This window comes from Falco naumanni, chromosome 2 (assembly GCF_017639655.2).
Source record: "Falco naumanni isolate bFalNau1 chromosome 2, bFalNau1.pat, whole genome shotgun sequence".
Taxonomy (NCBI): Eukaryota; Metazoa; Chordata; class Aves; order Falconiformes; family Falconidae; genus Falco; species Falco naumanni.
The window spans coordinates 35,482,838-35,499,562 of NC_054055.1; positions in this window are offsets into that span (position 1 = coordinate 35,482,838).

The window sequence follows — 16,725 nt, forward strand, 5'->3', positions numbered from 1 at the left end:
AAACCTGGCTTCCACTCAGCCTCCTGAGTGGTCTTGGACTAGTCCCTAAAGAGGATGTCTGCAACAAGGTGCTGTAATGTTGTCATGTTCAGCAGCAGGGGGGCTGTGGAAACAAAAAAGCTCGAGTAGCCCCTGTTCAGCTGTGAAGTTCATGCCTGAGGAAGGTGCTTTAGCAAGTGCATGGAGTTGTTTATGAGAAGGTTTTGAATGCTTGAGGATACTAGATTAATTAGGAGTTAAGCAAGTCCTTGGTGAATCGGCTAGCACTTAGGTTCCTGGAAGGCCCCCAGCTCCTTTTGTAAATCTCACCGTTGCTTTGTAAGCCTCCCTCTGTAAAGCTATGGTGGCCCTGGGGGGTATTCAGGTAAGAGAATTCTCGTGGCTAGATAAGGCTCATATACTCACTGTAGTAATGAATCCTCCAAATGAAGAGCCTAATGATGTATGTTAGCATTGTGAGCTGATACAGCCCGCCAGTAATCCCTATGCTGACCCAATCATTGCTGCAGCCCCTTGCAGTATATATTGCTGCATTTCATGGTATGTGGCATGTCTCTTGGGGGAACAAAAATCATTGTTGCTTTCTGTGAAACCCTGCCAACCCCTCTCACATTTTTATAAGTAATTTCCATTCTGCTATGGTCTATTACACATGATGTTTTGAAAGAGTGGGAAAGAGTTAAGCGAAATGAAGACCATTATCAATATTTTATTTGTCACAGCTGAAAAATTGCATTTATAGGTCAGTCCATTGCAATCCATTCATTGATTTCAGTACTCAAAGCCCCCAGGGAGCGTCTAAAATCCACTGATGTTTCAGAGTGCTAAGTTTTGTGTTTGGATTTCTGATAAAACTGAAAGATGTGTCAAAACCGTGTAACAGACTCTGGATCTGATTTACCACTGTATACTTCCAGTCTCTGCTGGTGTTAACGCCAGTGATTTCATCGGAGTGGAGCTGCATGGTATTGATTTAATTCTTAGTTGATGTGACCCTCCAGAGACATACTTCCCTGCTCTTATTCCCACTGACTTCAGTTCAGGAACATAATCAGGATCATAATTAGGAATGATGACCTGATTCAGTCAGGCATAGAAATACAAGCCAGTCTTGAAGTTTCTCAGTGATGCTGCTGACTGTAGTGGGACTATTTTCTTCGTTAAAGTCAAGTATGTGTTTACATCCCTTGCAGATGGAAACCTATGTATTTAGCTTCACTCTTGAATTCTGTGGAAGTCTTTTGACTGGCTATAACAAGCTGTGGATCAGGTCCATGAACAGGAGAAACTTGGTAAGAGATTTAAGGAGGTTCAGAATCTAAATTGTGGGTGCACCTCGATCCCCATCTATGCTATTCCATTTGCTTCAATTAACCTTTATGTTTGTAAATTGAATGGATGGAATTTGATCACATTCCCTTTCAGAGTACATTTATGGTATTGTCTGCGAAGCTGTTACTTTCAGGAAGCAAAGCAGGGTAATGCACTTCTTTCTGCAGATTGTGTTGTCTGGTCTAGGTGCCATTTAAATACCTAGTGCCTCAAAAAGCATAACCAGCAGGGTTCAAATGTTTTTGTTGATGTGTATTTTTCAGGCAAAAATTTGCCAAACTCCAGTATTGGTTGCGGGCTTCTGGGGAGAGAACTTGGCTTGGAATTAAATACCCTGGAAATGGACTGGATCCAAGAACACGTAAAATCTGTAGCTGAGGTGCAAACACCTAATTAGAACTGTTATCCAAAAATTTTATATAAAAATAATAAGGGAGAAACTACTCATTGCGTTAAAAGGTGGATTTTTCAAATGGAATTAATAGATTTCAAAACCAGCCAAAATATCAGAAATTGAGTAATCAAAGTATCCGTGATCAATATCTATATTCAGGTCAAAGTGAAGAGTCCTGAGAAAATGAAATTTAGAAATGCAGGTATTGTAACTTGATTTGAACAGTCAACATTGGTAAAAAGCCTAACTGTTTACTATAAGATTACTTTGTGATTCAGCATTGCCACATAGAGCTACATACAAAAATTACCTCTAATCTAATTAAAAATAGAATAAAAGCAGGAGCTTGATGTCCTTAGGAAGTCCTCAAACTTATTAAAGCTAAAAGTAATCTAACAAATGTAAAGAATTAATGGAATTAATTAATCAGGGGCTAGAGTCTGGCTAGTGACCTCCAGCTGCAAAGGTAACCATGAGGAATAAGAATCCTAATGCAACATCAGCAGTGTTCTTATTGCTTGATGGCATTAGTAAGTGCCTGTGATATACTTATGTTACCTCTGAAGCCACTAATTTGACCTACATTGCCTTTGAAACAGCTAATTTGAGTTGGGCTAGCTGCAGCAGCACTGGGCTCAGTGTGGGTTGATTCATTGTTCTTGTACTGCAGGGAACTAATTTCTGCAGTTAGACTGCTAGCACTTCAGACTAGGTTAGATCTACAGATACTCTCTCTTAAGGAGTATGGGGGTACACAACAGGAAGAGAATGCAAATTCAGGTAGGCTGATTTGTGTCTTGCCTGGTCCCACCTTCCTTCTGTTGCAGATCTTTAAACTGTGACCTGAAAAAGGCTTGCATCAGAATTTCCCCTCCAACATAGTAAAAGCATTAGTTCTCTGAAGTACAGTAGATTTTCCTCTAAAAAATTAATCCAGCATCCTAGCAATAACCTGGTCTTTTTTTTTTTTTTCTTTTTTTTTCTTTTTTTTGCCCATCTGCTAATCCTTTGCCTGGAAAAGCCTCAACTCCACAAAAGTGGTCCCAAAGTATTTTGTTCCAAAAAGCCTATGGAAACAAACACAGGCATATGCTAGGGAACAAAGTGAGAATTTTTGAGTGTTACATCTTATGATAAGTGACTAATTAAAATAGGTAGAAAATTAGTAGTCCTAAGTATTTGTGTAACATTATATGTTCTTATTAGAGGTCTCCACTTCCTATAACTAAGAGAGGACATTGGTTTGTCTTTTTAACGTGGATATCGGTGAACACAGACTAATAAATACCGTATCTGTTTCTGGTACTAAATCTTGCTGAATTGCATTGCAAATTTCAGGTGGGATTCAGGTTACCTAGCTTTAGCTGTTCAAAAAAAAACCACACCCAAAAGGCAGCTAGCATAAGGCAGCCATCTGAGCTTTGCTTTCAGTCAACGAAGAACAATAGACTTCTCCAAATTGTGGTGTATTCTGTCCTGATGGAGGTATGTAGGAGTAATGGGGTCAGTAGCCTTTGATGAGCACCAAGAAATGTCTCTCTTCAGTGACTGTGGAGGGAGAAAGCCCAGGGAGCAACCTGCCTACACCAGATGCCTCATTCATTGCAGCTAGTTAGTTGAGGTAAAGCTCTCCTGCTATGGTGCTGTTGTGTGTCTGTGAAAGGCACAGACACTCTGATCGGTGGTTTTAGTAGACCAGACGTAGATGGTCAGATGTAGATTTGGTAAGGTGAATGCTGATTGCAAGGTCTCTGGCATTCCTGAAGGAAGACCTGTATTTCTTCCTGTCCTTGTAGAGAGTGGTTGTGGTGCACTACAGCAATTTCTCATTCAGCAGTCATGTGTCATGTCTGGATGCCGTATCAGAAGTGGGGTCAGTGGGTGGTTGGCTGCTAAGCAGTTTTGAGCCTGAAAGTACAGTCTTGGATGTGCCTAAGGCACCCTGCTGTCACAAGCAAGGGAGTGTGGTATGCCATCCTGCTTGCCAAAGATGCTTGCAGGGTCTCCAAGAGAAGCCATTTGGTTAGAAGTGAGGTGGGACATATTGTAGATGTGGCTGCTCCACAAACCTCTTCCACTTGAAAATGTAGAGCACCTTGACCTAACTCCCCAGATAAATTATTTATCATTAATATTAGATTGTCCTTTTGGAAGGAGTTGAAGCAGACAGGCTTGATATTATAGGGGCAGCTTTCAAAGAATTCAGATCCAGCTGTTTAAATATATGGCATAGGTTTCATCTTACCTGCCTCTCTAAGTCTGTGGTTTAAGTGTTGTCTATTTCTGAGCTGGTCACCTTTGGCTTCTGTTAAAGTCAGCAGAAAGAAACTAGCACCACCAAAGGGCATGTCTTCCACATCTGCTGTATGAGAAGACTCACCCAACCGAAAGTGCTTAACTCTTCCTACTGACTAGGCTAGCCTGGAGCAATGAGCTCAGACTAGACACCTTGGTTTTAGATGTTCAGCATTAAGTGGGGTGAATCCTGTTCTTAGCATGTAGGTAGTGCTATTTAAAAATTACAGATAATAGTAATGGAAAAGGTGCTGATGATTTGCATGAGAAGTGTGATCTTCCAGCCTCATGGGACTACTCGCATGAGTAAAAACCATGTGAATGTTTCACTGCTCACAGGATTTAAGCCACACTTAGTGCTGTTTAATTAAAAATAAAAGTCTGTATTGATTTTAACTGGTATCATGTTAGGATCCCACTATAGATCCTTCTTCAGAATAATCCCTTGTGTACCAGGATGAGTTTTCTAGGTTGACATTGTCATTTTCCATGTCAGAGCACATACAGGAAGATCTAGACATTGCAGTCATGGAGTGCAGTTTTAGAGAGAAGGTAGTTTTGCAGTAGCTGTGTGGCATACTGCAGGAGGTACTCTGTGCAGCTGGGGGCTGCACTGCTATGGGCTTCTGTGACTGAAATGTGAGATCTGCTTCAGTCCACGGGATGTGGTTCCTTACCTGTGCTCCTTGCAGCGTACAGCTGCCACTGCCCTATTGCTACCTGCTCCTGTCTCTTCTCCAGCAGCCCCTCTGGCTCCTGCTACTGTGCAGGCAGCAGGCCCGGGTATCGGAGGTGGCTTCAGGTGCTGAGCGCTGTGTTGTGTGTATCAAGAAGAAATGGTGAGAACTGTCTGTCCCAGGCTCTTCCTTGTCCCTGACACTCCTCCTTGGACTCCTGTTGCTTCCACTGCTACCTGAGGTTGAACTACCACCAGTGGTTACTCTGAGTGGCCAGAGGAACATGCAGGAAGCTGTGGAGTGTAGAATGCAGAAAGATGGCAGGACCAGAAGACTAGAAGGCTTGTTACCCACCCACAGCACGTCCCATAAGTATCTATCTCTCGCTGTCCTTGCTATGCCACCAAATGCAAAAGTGCACTTGCACCAGTGGTCATTCTGTTCTTGTCATCTGTTTCATGAGGAGTGGCAGAACACAATACAGAAAGGAAATTGTTTTGCCATTTTGGGATTTCAGAGCATATGTCTCCTTTCTTTCACCTCCTGATGCCCTTCAGGGAATGTAGGGGAATTAACCCCATTCACAATGTGACTGCTTGTAATTAGAATTCTCATGCACTCTTAATAGCCACTGGTATCTGCCACAGGCTTGATTTCTAGGTCTGTTGCATAGCACAGTGAAGAGGAAAAGAGCTGAAGGTGCTAAGCGTGTTGGCAGAACGTAAGTGGCATAGGGGGAGCTGCTGTGCTGACGCTGAGAGCAGATTTGGAAGTCCCAGCTGTGCTTGGCATACCCCAGGGTGCTGTGTAGTCTTGAAAAGCTGGTCAGAGGAGTGAGAGTGGAGCTTTTAAGACTATTTTCTCCTGGCACTAGGGGCAGGACAGGAATGGCTTTATAATCTATTGTCATGGTTCAGCTGACAGATGGCAACTGGTGAGCAGTGATATCTTGAATGCTTCATGGGATTGAATCCTGTGCTAGCTACTATAAGCTGATGAAAGTATCCCTGTGCAGAGGAGCTGTGCTAGCTAAAGGCTGAATCGATCTGAAAACCAATTAAATTGTACTAGTGCAAATTTTGTGAGCAAGCACACAATCTCCTTGGCAGTAAGGAGAGAGATACCATTAGTGGTGTCTAAGACTGGTCCACGCTCTCCAGACAGGGTTAGCACATACTGAGAAGAGTATCAGAGACAAGGTAGTTGCCATAATATAAAGGTTAAAAGTCCCTTTATATTGTGATGGTACATGTTAATCTGTCCCTTGTTAACAGGATCTGACTGATGATCAAGCTGTAATTCAGACTTCAAAACCGGGAAAACTCCACGCAATAGTACCCCATTAAAGGTACAGGAACAGTAGATTAATAGGGTACAAGGAAGCCTGCCAGATTTGTGTGGTATCCTAAGATCCCCCATCCCATTTGGCAGCCTTCTCTTTACAGTGCAACAGGTGTCACTGCTGTGAGCTGGCTGCATGCTGACACATCGGATCTGTGACCTCGCACTTTAGCCCTGTGCTGGTGTAGTGGCTGAACTGACCCCTGCAGCCAGGGATCAGATGGAGAGCCATTAGGGGTGATTCCTCACCAGCACAATGTCCAGACTCATGTCACTGCTGCTTCGAGTCATCCTGGGAGCAATCATCCATGAACTGATTTTATGGCAGCGCTGACACTTGCCTTCATTCTTCCAGAGCTGGGGAGAATTGCTCTTAACCATGCCCCCTGCTGCCTCGGGATATAATCTCAGGAGCACAGTTTAGGGGCACAGCCTGCTTCAAGGAGCATTACTTTGCTTCAGTGCATTTTTATGTGTTTTCTTTTCCCCGCAGGCCTTTTTCTGCGAAGGGGGGTATTTGGTCCAGTGAATGCACTTTTCTTCTTCTTCTTAGTAAAGCAACAGTCAAAAAATCTATGTGCTGTTGTCAAAAATACAAACGTTTGTCCAGTTTGCTATTGGATAGCACCCTGGGTTTATGTCTTAGCTTCCAGCTTGGTAATAATATCCTCTCTTAACAAAGGACTTTACAAACAAATGCACGTATCAAAATCAGTTCCTCAATACAACTGCAGTTTGAAGCCTGCATTTGCCAAATCCACAATCCTGGGAATACGTTTTAAGGATAAAGCAAGTAAGATTATTTATGCAAAGAAAAAGGTTTTTTTTTTAGTATCAGGACCAAAATAAGTTGGGTTTTTTTCATAGGTCAGAAATCCTTTGAAGTACTTACTTTTTTTTCTGTAATTTTCATTAGCCTAATTAATTGTTGCTCTCTTTTGAAATTAGGGAGAACAAATTGTTCTGCTGGTACTGAAGGGCACAAGAAAATAATTGCAAAGAGTCTGTTTGTACCTGAGTTTTTATTATCTTTCTCTTGAATGGAATCTCAGGAAAAAGGGAGGCAAATTTTTAGCAGAAAACCCCCCGAGTATATTAAAGCAAGAAATATGGTTGTGTGGTGATTTCTTGTGGATGCATGTAGCATTGCAATGTTCTGATAATGGAACCAATTTGTTTTAGAAACAGTGTAAAGGTTGCTAATTTGCAAATAATGGGAAATGGTCTGCTTGACAGGCTTTTCTTTTTGGTATTTATACTGCATATATAGTAGCAAGATAGCAGGAGCAGGGGCAAAGCTGGGCGGGCAGGGCAGGCTTTCCAACAGCTGCAGCACATCCCTGCTGTACTGATGCCAAAGCCGGTGCAATGGGACAGTGATAAGGACACAGGCTTTTGGGGGTCCTATTACATTATTAGCCCTCTCCCTTCACGCTGGAAAGGGAGAGGAATTTCTTTTTTTCTTTTAAAGAAAAATGAAGCCAACACCTACATAGGCAGAAGTGGGTGTGTTTTCCTTGTTTTTCTTTTCTATGAACAAATACCTCTGAAAAACGAGCATGATTTGGAAAGGCAGCCTGGCTGGGGAGTTTGCAGAACTACATTTCTGCCAAGCTGGTTTTAATTTTCCTATTGCATGTTTCATGCATCTGAAACATGGGGAGGGAGCTTGTGCTGTTGTATAGGCAAATGGGTTGGAGCGTTGTGAATTAATAGGATGGGAGGTGGCTTCCCGCCTTTGCTGGTGGGAGAGGTAAAGGTGCCTTCTCACCTCAGAGGTCTTTTTGAAACAGTCTGTCAAGTTTGGTATAAGAAAAAAGAGTTGGTGAAGTGGGTGGGGAGAAAAGAGTTTCTGGAGCAGAGTGCATACATTATGATTACTGACTAATGATTTTATGAGTGTATTGGTCATATTGCTGTGACAGTATTTGGGACAAAGAGCAGTGATGGACTATTTAGGAAGCTGGAGCTTACTTTGGGAAGAGTGGTTTGTCTGGATCCTATTTAGCTGAGGAGTGACTTGAAAGTGGGATGGGAAAGCATGAAGACAACCACCCATGCGTAACCTCTTTGCAAGATATGAAGATTGAAGAAGGGCTGTTATATCTGCTGTCTTTGCCAGCTCATTTCTTCCCTTGTCTACATGGGAAAGCAGTTAGGAGGCAAAGAAGGACTGTTTCCCCATCAATACATAGTAAGAATATGTAATGGCAGTGTAAGTGACAGGAAAACTTCATAGATTTTAATAGAAGGTGAACCATCCTGTGACGCTCTGTAGAGACAAGGTCATGTTTTCAGACTTTTGAATTTTCTACTGAATTCCTTAGCAGTGACATGTTTTTCTAAAAACTTTTAGAAAGGTTAGCACAATCCCTTAAGAATCTTATAAACTTCCAGGCTCATAATAGTAGAAAATCTTCAAACTTCCTGTCTTTTGGGATTTATACTCATTAAATCCTAGAAGGCTTTACATGTGGCCAAAACTGCAAATATATACACAGGAAAGGGTGGGACTCGCAAACCCCAAAAATGTGGATAGCAGGAACATGCAAAACTTCCCTCAGTGGGGTAGTTGAATACCATCTGCTCAAGGAAGGCTACAAAGATACATGGTCAAGGAAGGCTTAAAAGGATTGAAGAACAATTGAAAAAAAAAAAAAAAAAAGCTAAAGGAGAGTTACAAAATGGCCAGGAGAAAAGGAGGAAGAACCAAGACTCCATATGAAGTGCTACACAGCTTCCTTTCCCCTTTGGCTTCTGCATCATGTTACATGTGGGCTTTTAGGCTCTGTGGAGCAAGGTCCATCCATCTTACACACTGTTCATAAGGAACAATGTACTGCCTTGTACATGCACATACACATAATGAATCTTAATATGATTCCCAATATAATTATTTTGGTTATTCAGTGTATCGTGGATGAGAATGAGTAATTAAAATAATATTTAAATGTAGATTTTATTTGCACAGATACTGAAAAATATGTCTCTTTAGCAAAGCCTTTTGCTATTGCTCTTTGCACCCTGGGGAGAATTCGGATGCCTGATCATTTCCCTTGGCCCCCCAGCTCTGGGGAAATCACATGTTTTTGTTGGCTCACTTGGCTTCCCAGGCAATGCAAAGAGCTGGCTCAACATGGGACCTAAATGACAATTCATTGCCAGGAGGGAAGTAATTTTCAGGCCTCCTCCCCTTCTTCTTGCCATGAATATAATAATACACTTTGGAAACATTACTGGGGTAATCTGAAAACAGCAACGTTGTCAGAAATCAGAAAAAGCCTGATAGAACTGGTTGTTCACATAGCTTTGCTATGATGTTTAGAATCACTTTACATCATATTTCACTCTTCACTGACATCCTGCTGGATTTTTCCCCAGTGAGAAGTCATCTTTGCACTAAACCACCGTAAGAGCACTATAGGTTGGACATTGTTGTTATTTTTCTTCACCTTCCTCCCTGTCACCCCCCACCTTTTTTCCTTTTTTTTTTTTTTTTTTTTTTTTTTTTAATTCCCACAGAAAGCTACTTCATGTTGCAAAGATCATCAGATGAAATGAATTCAGGCCAGCTGGGATTTGCTGGAAATGTGTTCAGCTTGGCAACACCTCTCACAGAGTGGCTGGGTCCCTAAAAGCTTTGTTTAAAATGATGAAATGAAAACAAAGGAGACATAATTAGCTGGTGTGTAATAATAGAAAAGGCTTGTATCCAGCTACTGTAAAAGTCATTTAATGAAGGGTAATCTGGACATAAGCCTGCACACTATAGCTGTAAAATATTTAAGCTTTTTAATGAGAAGGAAAATGGAGAGAAGGGTTTGCTAACGTGATTAGGAAAAATGCCTTTCATAACCATTTTTACAGGGGCTTGCAATTCCTAAACTGAGGTTTGTAGCTTTCTTGAAGCCAAAGCAGCAATAAAACTTTTATACCACACCAACACTTAAAAGCTACATACATCACATTGGTTTTATACGTCTGAGTGGGAACATCAGCGTACTACTTTTTATGTCTGCAGAGGGCTACACTGGCTATTGAGTAGCATCTCCAGTTTTTTTCTACTTACCTCAGATTGTAGAGTGCATGTGGATGAACAATCATTAATCTTAAGCTGCAGTAAAAGTTGTTTTCAGTGATGTTCTTTCTCATCTCTCCCTCATTGTTCTGTTTTTCCTCTCTATGTTCTCTCTTCTCCATTTCTTCCTCCTTCCTGGAAAACTCCCTTTTCTCATACTCTCTGTACTTGCCACTATTAGAACCAAAACAGGTGCTGCTTGGTCTGAGGTGGACCAGCTGCTCTGATGTGATGAATACATACCATTATTTTTAGTCCATTCAGAGGTTACTAGGCAAAATGCAGGAATCAGCCAGGGATTCTCCATGATAGGACAATTATAAAGGATGTAATAAAACGTTATTGTACCCCTGTGAAATATTTAGAGCTGGAATCCAGTATGATTACAGTATTTACCTAACCTGAGCGCAGATGTGTATAAATTTTTGTTACCTGTGCCTGGGAGGGAGGGATAATCTTGTCCTCCTGCAGGGAACACCTTCTTTCTAATCAATGGAGAAGGATGGTCACCTGAGAACGGTGGACACCTCTGAAAAGCTGCTCAGTTATAGTCATTCCTCTCTTCAGGAAAATCAGTGAAGTCTCACAGTGGTACACTGCCTTTCCTATTCTTTTCTAAGATACTGGAATGGCTGAGGAGGGCCACATGGTGCTGAGACAGTGTGTATGGTTATGCATGGCTGTCTGAGACCCAGGGGAGCAGTAATAGAGACAGACTGGTTTACACCTTAAACCTCTCTGTGGGAATGCCAGTGCCCATGGATAGCAGGATAGCCACGGGTGGGGCCTTCCCTGAAGTCCTCTGGGCCAGTGACAGGTGGAAGAGAGGGCTTGGTGATGGGGAGGAGGTGCTGGGCAGTGGTTGGGAGTTTTGCCGCTGAAAGTTTTCAGGGTGAAAGGAAGAAAATCCTGGGAGATCATGTGTCCTCGTAGCAATACTTGCCTGGCTGCCTCATGTGTGCTGACATTGTTCAGCCGCTTCAGCTGCACTCTTCCCCTTGTTTCCTAGCTGCCTGTTTTCAAGGGCTCCATGGATTGCCCTTATTGTCAGTACAGCCATCAGGGTAATTGTTGCCATTATTTCAATGATACCTCGCAGAAATAATATGCTCATAGACCTGGCTTTCTCGCTTTTTCAAAGTTATCACTGCACCATCAAAATTTTAGCTCAAAGGTTTTGCTTAAGCATATAAATAATACTTGTAGGTCTGTCCCTCAGATTCCTGCAAATTCTTCGTTTAAGCTTCCATGTAGGAATGGAGATAATAAATATTCATGTATTTCTTCCTACCTTGATATGCTAATTCTGGTGTGAATGGTAATCAAGAAGCAGCTGAAAAAGATGACTCAATTCTGGTATTATTTATGAATCCTGCACTGAAGTATTGGGCTGGGGGTGTGTGACAATGCCAATTAAGAGTGATTTAACATGAGTTGCTCTCTGGAGTTATCTTCTTTGCTTTATTCATTGTATAAAATCATTTAAGGTTACTGAATTCCCTATTTATTACCTCAGTGAGCTGTCTCAAATTAGGTGAAATTGGTTCTTTCTTTCCTACCTCTCTCCCAGCCTTGTAAATGAGGTGCTGAACTCCAATGCTACAGTTTTTGCACCTAATAGTCCAATGGGCTGCAGTGAGTTAGTTAAACAAAGCCTAAATGTTTGTAAGAGTGGTGGTTCTTCTATAGTTACCAGCTTTACAGGTTAAATGGAAGAGTTCATTTCTGAATTATGTCAAGTTGACTCATTCGGTGTTTGAAGCAGAGTCACAAAAATGCTTTCATAATGTTGGAGAATTAAAAATAGGCCTAAAATGAATCTCAGACTCTAAGACCTCCAGACTTTGTTTCAGAAAGTTTTATATTTGAAAAAGCTGGGTAAGAAACCTGGGTTTTGTCACTTATCTTGAGCAGAGATCCAAGAAGACACGCTGTACTTAGTATCAGTGAAATGGGTTGAAGTTTGGATTTAAATTTCGCATTTGGATTCTGAGAGGCAGATGAATCTCTGCATAGAATATTAGTGTGAAAATACAGACACAACTGTTTCTCAGTCAATTATTTGTACAGGCTAAAGATATCAGGACTCTACTATTGAATTCAGTGGCAGCAGGGACCTGCTTTCATCGGCACCAGGACCTGACTGAGTTAGGAAAGTAGCAGTGGCTCAAACCAAACCAGTCACACCGAACTAACCTCCATGATAAACGCTTGAAGGACAGACAAAAGACAGCTTGAACTACTTGTAAATTGGTAACTCTCATCAGAGTGTGCAAACTCTGTCATGCACCATACCATGTTTGCTAGAAGTGTCATAAACATGATCAGAATTAATTTTTTAAAATTATTTTTAGCATTTCAATGACATTGTAAATAACAGGATGGATTGGAAAAGCATATTAACCCATTATAGCCAATCTTCCGTATCACAAGCTGATCTCCATTTTTACTAAGTATGAAATGATGTTTGTTATATCGACAAATCTTGACTGCTGAAAGATCAAATGACCTTTGAATGTAAGGGGTTAAAAAGACCAGATGCTCAGAATTGAATTAATTGTAGAATCAAAGTGCTTAAAGCTAAAAGCTAAAAGTCTGAGCTTTGTCTTTTCTCGTTTGATGTTGCAGGTCATGGAGGTTACATGCTCTAACTATGTGAAGGCCCTATGAATACGAAGACTTCTTCCTTTTATTGTAGCAGCTTGGTCGTAGAATAACCCATTAAGGTTATAAATTACAATTTTCTTTTCAAATGGCTGGAAAGACAAGAAGGACTAAATTTAAAACCCTAATTCAAATATGCCCAGTTTCAAGGTCTTTAGCATGGGAACAGTGGGGAGTGTATTAACTGGAGGTAGATGGCACTCAATTAAATAATGTTGTTTTGGCTCATGAGCAGCATCATCACCAGATGTACCCATAAACTGCAAACATTCTCTTTATTCTGTTTCTCCATTGATACTGAGTAGGTTAAGGAAGAATATTTGCCTTTGTAAGTGGTCAAAAATGGTCCAGTCCGTAAAATGAGAAAAGTTAGTAAAAATGGTGTAAAACATGTAGTATGATTAAATACAACTTCTCTATGCTCTCCATAATAGGCTTACTATAAACATAACATTACAGTTTTCAAACTGTGTTTTCTATTTGTGAGATCAGCTGTTTATCTGATTGATTTTATCATGGGCAGTGGGTGGTTTGCCACATTTGCCACGTGATATTTGTCATAGATAGGGCCTGATGGAGGCTGCAGGATGCAAACCTATTTTTGTACATGCTCTTGAGCAGTCGTAAGGAAAGTCATATGCATCAAAGATTTTATTCAGTCTCATTATTGGTATTTCACCCTGCTGGAAGGAGGGCCTGAGTGGAGAGGACTCTGAGAAAGTGAGAGTTTAATATTTCTTGTTAAGGATATGCAGAGACAATGGAAGGAAGTGGGACCTCTGCCAGAGGTGTCAGGGAGAGAAAGCAGGTCATTGATGCCTTCTATCAAAATGACAGCTCCCAGTAGGAGTTCCTCATCAGGGACTTCTTGGGAGCAGTGGAAAGGTAGTCAATTGTAGTCAATTTTGTTGGTGATGAGGCTCATCAGGAGCTGGCATTGTATCCATCAAACCTCCCCAGCTATACTACTGTATGACCTGCTGGTGGGAAATGCACTGTACAAAGACAGAGGCACTGCTGGCATGGTAGCAGTCCAGCAGAAGTTTAGAGATGTCAGGAAAGCGCTGACAGCCTGTGCTTTTCAGATATGGTAACCGGCTGATGCATGGCTTGTTTAGCTGTGTTACGAGGGTAGCAGGCCTTTACATGTGGTTTGGTGATGGTGAAGCTAGTTATATGTATGCCCCATGTATTGGTTTGCCTCACTACTGCTGAAGTTTGCATGTGTTTTTATTATTCTTCTTGTTTCAGGAAGCAGACTGTAAGAATTACTTCTGTTTCAGCAAGACACACCTCTCAAACTTAAACATGCTATTTTTGCCCTGGCTAGCCGTCAGATCCAGGTGAAAATCATGTATTTTCCTGGTTGACCACTCTTTGGGGAACCCGCTGTGTTCCTGTGGACTAAATGTGAAGGACTTACCACAGCAGAGCCAAGGGGGGAGCTCTGCAGATGAGGTAGCAAGGAGCTGAGTTGCCTCCCCACATATCCAGCTTTAACCTTTCAGCATATCTTTTGGACCTTGGTGCTTCAGGGCTATTCCCTGCTTTAGGCTATATTCTCTGCATTGGCCTTACCTAAATGTAACTGTCTAAAAATTAGGTGTCTAGCCTAAACTAGTTAGACAGCTAGCTTCTAGGTTTTACTGCCAGTGGGGGGAGAAAGAGAGGTGATCCATCCAGCCTGTTTTATTTAACCTCTCTGAACCATCTCATGCTTCTCTTCTTTATGAAGGGATTTGGTGGCTACATCATTTAAAGTCACCAGAGCCTGATTCTCAGCTTTGCCATCTATGTTGACCAGACTAAAAACACTCCACAAAGATTCAAGCATCACTGTTGAAGATGGACTCCGACGTAGTTTGCTGCCATTTTCATATCAGGGAGCGGTAGCACAGATGGAATTTAATCTGTAGACACTTTTTCTTAAATGTAATCCAGGCATGCAAATTTAACGTGTTTGCCAGATTCTGGCCTCATTGCTGTCTTCACGGGAAATTTTTACACTGTAACTGTTTTCTCTCTGGACACAAAAGGAATGGGTTCTCTGTAACGTATGATGACACATTTCGCTAGAGGGACAGAAATGAGTGGTTTACTGAAAAAAGGCCCTGTTAACATCCATCTTCCTCTTTGCAGAATGGGCAGTTATTATTATTTCTGTGAATGTCTCTGCTCGAATGTATTTTCTTTTGCATTTAAACTTGATTAGTAGCTCTTCATTAGTGCTGTTAGACCCTTAGGATGAGCAATCCATTGTACTAACTGGCTGGGTTGCTAGATACAGAAATTGGCACAGAATGAAACTCAGATGGTCACTATCTGCTTACTACACAGCCTGCCAGGAATGAGGTTCACCAGGAACATACGAGTTGTTTAACACGTCTTTAAAAAGGAGCACATCTTTATTCAGTGCCCGTACCTGTTCCCCTCTGTTCAAATGAACACTTGCTTTTCACTTTGCCAAGAGCATGACTGCTCCCTTTGCAAAACTTTGTTGGCCCTCCTTTTAAAATCTCTGCTAAAATATCTTATACTTTGTCATGAGTGATCATGCATTTTTCTACAAAGCCATGGGATTTTGGTGTGCTGAATATTCCTAGATTTCAGCAGCTACCAATGCTGAAATTTTTGAGTGCTTCAATGTGAAAGAAATATGGAAACACAACTTTGATGTAGGCACAAAGAAAAGGATTTATTTCACCTCTAAAAGTCAGATGCCCAGTTGAATCTGGTTGTTTTTCTTCCTCTCTAATTAACAGAAAGAGCATCATACCACAAATCTTACAAAGACACTTACCTTAATGACATGTAAGTCACTCTTTGGAATTACCTTACCTTCCTTTTTATGGATTTTAGAGATGAATCCCACCCCTGCTTCCCATTGTTTTCACCTTGATGTCAGTGGGAAATTGGACATAGAAATTAAACATCTGAATATCTTTATGGATCTAGGTCAAAGCTAGAAAATTTTGTTTGATGATGTTTCTGTCTGTTTCTAAGTTCACAAGTATCATCTTACCTTTTATTTTCTCATGGCAGAGGAGAAAAATCGCTGCATAAATCCTTTCCTCAGAAAAATACTACAATCAGCTGAACACCAGTAATTGTGTTCTAAATCTTTATAGCCTCAGTTCTAGTCTTTAAAGTAAATTTAGAATAGCCTATTTAGCTGTACTTCTTCTCTTGCCTTTAGAATGCCAGGCACACCAATAGAACTATATGAATAATAAATTATTATGCTATTTATCATCTAAATTGTTATCGTTTAGAATTTTTCTCTCAAGTGTTTCTTCTAGAAATCCACTCAACCCTCCCTAATGACACATTTGGATGAACATTTTTCAACTGTGAATGCCTAAAGTTAGTCATCTAGATCTATATTTAGGCACAAAAATGAATGACCTGATTTTCAGAGTTGCTGATTACTTATTTTGACACATTAATATGAATTTAATAGGTTAGCTGTAAATGCCAAAGTCTTAAGAAAGTTAATTTTTTTCCTGTGCACAACTTGTCTATCAAACTGCAGAGCACATACAGAATTAAATTACTAATGAATGATGACAATATGCCATATAAAAACAATGTTACATTGATTCATTTATTTGTTTACATGGTTGGGCAGGCTAATTTTATGCACAAAGTCCACGATGAAAGCTGATTTATAGTGATTTGAACAGAAAAGCATATATTTCTCCCATTTCATATCAAGACAATGGTGAATTCTTTGTGAAGAAAGCACATCCTCTGGTTGTTCTTTGTTGTATGCCAAAGAGAAATATAAGCTGAAGACATTTTGCTCATTCTATCAGAAAAGCAAACTTAGTTTTTCCTGATGACTTTCATTATGTTAAAAATTGAGAAAAACTGGATACTGTGCAATAGATCGACACGGATGGTAAAACAAAAGCCTTTCAGAAAGCATTAAGAGCCATATGTTC